Genomic DNA, 6,141 nt, shown 5'->3' on the forward strand with positions numbered 1-6,141 from the left:
TTTTAACATAACCGCGCACCAAGCGCAAGCGAATAATGACGTAGTTAATGGTACATTTTTGCTTAACGGATTTTATGCTTCTGTACTTTTTGATACTAGCGTCCGATCGAAGTTTTATTTCTCGCGCGTTTGAGCAGAAGCTTGCGCGACCGCGCAACGATTTAAAAGAAAATTTTTCAGTTGAATTGGCTAATGGCGAAACTGTTTTAATTAACTCAGTGATTAAAAATTGCACGCTTAACCTTAACGAAAACGATTTTCTGATCGACCTCATCCCCATGCCTCTTGGAAGTTTCGATGTTATCATTGGTATGGACTGGCTCTCGAATAATCGCGCCGAAGTTATTTGCGCCAAGAAGTTGATTCGCATTCCTCGAGAAAATGGTGATCTTCATATCTACGGCGAGAAACCCTCCCGCGGTCTTAAACTTATGACTTGCGCCGAAGCCCGAAGGCTCATGCGGAAAAGGTGTATTGCATTCTTAGCCCATGTGGTTAAACCTGCTGAAGAAAAGAAGCTTCGCGATATCCCTGTTGTGCGTGATTTCCCTGAAGTTTTTCCTGATGATCTTCCTGGTATCCCTCCCGCTCGTGAAGTCGAGTTCCGTATTGATCTTGTCCCTGGTGCTTCCCCCATAGCTAAATCTCCTTACCGTCTTGCGCCCGCTGAGATGCAAGAATTGGCAAGCCAACTTCAAGAGTTGACCGCTAAAGGATTCATTCGCCCTAGCTCTTCGCCCTGGGGTGCTCCGGTGTTGTTCGTTAAAAAGAAAGATGGTTCGTTTCGCATGTGTATCGATTACCGCGAGTTGAACAAACTCACCATTAAGAACCGGTATCCCTTACCGCGTATTGACGACCTCTTTGATCAACTCCAAGGTGCCTCTTGTTTCTCCAAGATTGATCTCCGCTCTGGCTATCACCAGTTGCGCATCCGCGATGAGGATATTCCCAAGACTGCTTTTCGTACTCGTTATGGCCACTTTGAATTCTTGGTCATGTCCTTCGGTTTTAACCAACGCACCCGCCGTTTTCATGGATCTAATGAACCGGGTGTATAGGCCTTTCTTGGATTAATTCGTGATTGTGTTTATCGATGATGTTCTGGTGTATTCTAAGACCAAGGCCGAGCATGAGCAACATCTTCGGTTGGTATTGCAAAAGCTTAGAGCCGAGCAGCTCTTTGCCAAGCTCTCCAAGTGTGAATTCTGGTCTGATGAAGTACAGTTTCTTGGTCATGTTGTAAACAAGATGGGTATTCATGTCGACCCATCCAAGATTGAAGCAATCAAGAACTGGATTACGCCATCCACTCCTACCGAGATCCGTTCCTTTCTGGGTTTAGCTGGTTATTACCGGCGCTTCATTTCGAACTTCTCGAAGATCGCTTTGCCTTTAACAGCTCTAACGCACAAAGGTAAACCGTATATTTGGGGCTCGAAGCAAGAAGAAGCCTTTCTGACGCTCAAGCGTTTGTTGTGTGAAGCTCCTGTTCTTGCGATACCTGAGGGTAATGATGATTTTGTCGTGTATTGCGATGCATCCAACCAAGGTCTCGGTTGTGTTCTTATGCAACGAGGCAAGGTTATCGCTTACGCATCAAGGCAACTCAAGGTTCACGAGAAGAATTATACAACTCACGACCTCGAACTAGGCGCAGTTGTTTTTGCCTTGAAGATCTGGAGACACTACCTTTATGGTACTAAGTGTATCCTCTACACTGACCATAAAAGCCTTCAGCATATCTTTGATCAAAAGGAACTCAACATGAGGCAACGCCGATGGAACGAACTCATCAGCGATTACGATTGTGAGATCCGGTATCATCCTGGTAAGGCTAATGTGGTAGCTGATGCGCTCAGCCGTAAACCCGGCCAGCTTAACTGTATCTTGCCGCGCACAGCAGCTTCACTTTGCGCCGATTCAGAGCAATCTTGAATCACGCAATTCGCGACGCGCAGCGCGCATCCATCAGTAATGATAACCTTCGCGCCGAGTTAGCGTGTGGCGCGGAAGCGCACTTTGTCCCTAATCTGAGTGGAATTCTCTGCTATCTCAATCGCATCTGGATTCCCTTTGATGAGAATCTTCGCGCTGATATCCTGAGTGAAGCGCATAAATCTCGGTATTCTATTCATCCCGGCGCTGATAAAATGTACAAGGATTTGCGCATTTCTTATTGGTGGCCCGGTATGAAAAAGGATATTGCTGTGTTCGTAGCTAAATGCCTGACTTGTTCTAAGGTAAAAGCTGAACATCAACGCCCATCTGGTTTGCTCGAACAACCAGAAATTCCTACGTGGAAATGGGAAGGTATAGCGATGGACTTTATTACCAAGTTACCTTTGACAGCAAGCAAACATGATAGCATTTGGATAATAGTGGATCGACTGACTAAGTCTGCTCACTTTCTGCCCATTCGTGAAAACTACCGTGTTGAGCAACTCGCGCAGCTTTATGTCAAGGAAATTGTCTGCCGTCATGGTACTCCTTTGAGCATCATATCTGATCGCGATGGCCGTTTTATATCCCGCTTTTGGAAATCTCTCCAATCTGCGCTAGGAACTCGTTTGGACATGAGTACTGCATATCATCCTCAGACTGACGGACAGTCTGAGCGAACTATTCAAACTCTTGAGGATATGCTCCGATCTTGTGTTCTTGATTTTGGAGGTAATTGGGATTCGCACCTGCCTTTGATCGAGTTCTCTTATAATAACAGCTATCATTCCAGTATCGGTATGGCCCCATTTGAAGCACTTTACGGTCGTAAGTGCCGCTCCCCGATTTGTTGGAGCGAAGTGGGTGAAGCTCAAATCACAGGACCCGAACTTGTTCAAGAGACAACCGATAAAATCGCCAAGATCCGTGATCATCTGCTGACTGCCAGAAGCCGACAGAAGAGTTACGCAGATCGTAGGCGAAAGCCTCTCGAATTTCAAGTTGGTGATCTTGTTCTCCTCAAAGTGTCGCCCTGGAAGGGTGTTGTCCGCTTTGGGAAGAAAGGTAAGCTTGCTCCTCGATATGTTGGACCATTTAAGATTCTCGCGCGTATAGGAAAAGTTGCCTACAGACTTGACCTGCCGCCCGCGCTCAGCAATGTGCATCCAACGTTCCATGTTTCCAATCTCAAGAAATGTTTAGCTGACGAGAACCTTCACATTCCACTTGATGAAGTTCAAGTTGATGAATCTATGCATTTCGTTGAGAAGCCTGTTGAGATTATGGATCGCGAGGTTAAGCAAACCAAGCGCAGTCGCATCCCTATCGTGAAAATCCGCTGGGAGTCCAAGCGCGGAGCCGAGTTTACATGGGAAAGGGAAGATCAAATGAAGATCAAGTACCCGCACCTGTTCTCTGCGCAACCTACTTCGAGATAAATTTCGGGACGAAATTTCTTAAAGTAGGGGAGACTGTGACATCTGCCCGAATCCGACCCGACCCAGGTACCCGTTTTCTGATCCGATTCTTTTTATGATTTAAAATTTAATTATTTTCTTTTAAAACATGACATTTAAAATATATGTATTACTAATAATATTTTCCTTCCCGCCTCTTCCTCTCTTTTCCTTCCCGCCGTCCCGTCCCTCTTCTTCTCTCTTTCCGCCTTCTTTTCCCTCTTGTCGCCGTCCCGCCCTTAAGCCTTGAACCCCTAACTGTCCTTTGTTCCTTCCCGCCTAAGGTTGTCTGCGCAGCTCCACGCGCCAGACTCCTTACAAGGAAACCTGCGTAAAGACCACCTGTTACTGCGATACGCGAGACGAACTGTCCCCGCAGCGCGCTAAGGATTTTAGTTCTTCCCGCGGCGCGCTTAGAAATGTAGTTCTTCCCGCGACGCGTTAAGGTTGGTTCTGTCTGCCTTCGCGCTCGCGCACTCTTGACTTTCTGTGTCTGCCTTCGCGCTCGAGCTTTCTCGCGCTATGTCTTGTATCTTTTCTTCTGTGTTATCCAGCCGTTTACTTTTGTGATGTCTTATCTTCTGAGCTTTTGACCTGACCTATCTTATGTCTGAAAAGCCACTTTTGGCGCAGCATGCGCACCAACCCCATTGGTTGACAGAAAAAGTGACTGACATTATCTTTTGAGATCTGCTTTTCCATGCTTGACCAGTACCTTTATCTGACCCGCCCATGCCTGTTTACTGTTACCTGTCAGCTTTTCCTTTGCCCCCTGCAGCTGCCATATCTTTTGATATCTTTTGCTTGATCCTGTTGAAGATCTTTTCCCTTTTTCTAGGGATTGTGTTCCCTAGGGTTTCCCTATAAATAATAATGTTAATTTCCTAACACTACACACAAAGCACTTAAACTCTCCTGTTCTCTCTTACTCCTTGCCGTTGTTCTTCCTCTGCCGTCTCCTCTCTCTTTGCCTTCGTCTTCTATCCTGTTCTGCCCTGCTTTTCCGGTAATATATATATTATATATAATAATTTACTTATTAATTATGCTAACTTATAATCAAGACTTAAATCAAATCATTAAAACAATAATCTTATTTATAGGTTAACTTGTGCTTGTTTAAAGTTGGTTCTTGCTTTATCTTACACCGCATCGTTTATCAAGTGAGTAATCTCGTACCTAATCCCTTTTTATTTTTAATGTTTTGGGATGTTCATGTGTTCATACAAACTTAGAGTCTTAAACTTGTTTATGAACTTTAGTCGCGCAGTATCCCATGTGTTGAGGACGTAGACTTGGCTGTTTATTTGTATGTGTGGATCATTAACCGTCTTGTCGGTCTATTCCGCAGTTCTCATGGTACCATTAGATGAACACGGGAGAACTATCGTTTATGATTTTCTCTTTTGTTTACACTTGCACAGTCTTTCTTGTTTGTGAGCTCAATTGTGAGCACTGGCAGTCTATGAGTATGAATCTTAGAGTTGGTCCCGATCGGATTACACCCTTGTTGAAAACCAGACATACACATGTTGCGCGCAGATTTATTGTTATCTATGTATTGTATTAAACTTGATTTCTCACCAACACGCAAGTGTTTGACGTTTTATTTTAACACATGTTCAGGTTTGCTGTAGCTACATTTGGAGCTTTGTGGACACGTAGGACGTTTTTACTTTTGGACCTAGATTAAAATGTATCAAGACAAGTTATTATTGTTCGAATAGTTTGTCTTATAATATAATGATTTATGTTGATTTATGTTTGTCTTGTGTTTACGTTGCGCGTGCGCGAATGAATATATTTATTAAATATTGACACCCAATAGTGTCACGAGTAATGAAACAATATGTGGCGCCCCGATGTATAATCCGCCTTTGGTCGGGGTGTTACAGTTGATGCCATCTTACTCAGCGCGTCTGCAGATTTGTTTTCACTGCGCGGAATATGAATGATTCTGAAGCAGTCAAATTGCTCGATGAGCTTTTTCGCCTGCTCTAGATACAGAGGCATGGTGTTCTCCTTGGCATCATAAAGGCCATTGACCTGTGCTGCTACCAAGTATGAATCAACATGGGCCTCTAGCTTTTTGACTCCAAATTTGTGCGCGATGCGCAGGCCAGCCAGCAGGGCTTCATACTCAGCCTCATTGTTGGTGCTTTTGAAGTCCAACCTGATGGCGTAAGTATATTCATGATTCTCTGGATCCACCAGTTTGAGACCTGCGCCGGAACCTTCATTGTTTGAGGCTCCGTCAGTGAACAATCTCCAAACTCTTTCTTCATCATTGGCTCGCGGAGGGTCTACCTCGCGCTGAGCCTCTTCAATTCTTCCTTCTGGGACCTCGGCAATGAAATCAGCCAAGATTTGTCCCTTTATTGCTGGACGGGGCTTATAGGCGATCGTGTGCTCGCCTAATTCCAGCGCCCACTTTGTAAGCCTTCCCGAGAGCGCAGGGCGCCGCAAAACTTGCTGGATGTTGTAAACCGTCAGAACTTCAATGGGATGACCATTGAAATATCTATGAAGCTTGCGCGACGCGTGTGTTAGTGATAAAACTAACTTTTCCATGATGGAGTAGCGCGTCTCAGGATCTGTCAGCACCCGACTCACATAGTATATTGGCGTTTGGATTCCCTTGCGATCCACCAATAATACTGCGCCGATGACGCGCTCTCCTGCTGATAGGTACAATGTCAAAGTTTCACCAGGAAGTGGAGCTGTGAGCGCGGGCAGATTTATC

The sequence above is a fragment of the Bidens hawaiensis genome, unplaced genomic scaffold, assembly GCF_021521415.1.
Source record: "Bidens hawaiensis isolate Kalapana, Puna unplaced genomic scaffold, B.hawaiensis_p1.1 tig00073248_1, whole genome shotgun sequence".
Lineage (NCBI taxonomy): Eukaryota > Viridiplantae > Streptophyta > Magnoliopsida > Asterales > Asteraceae > Bidens > Bidens hawaiensis.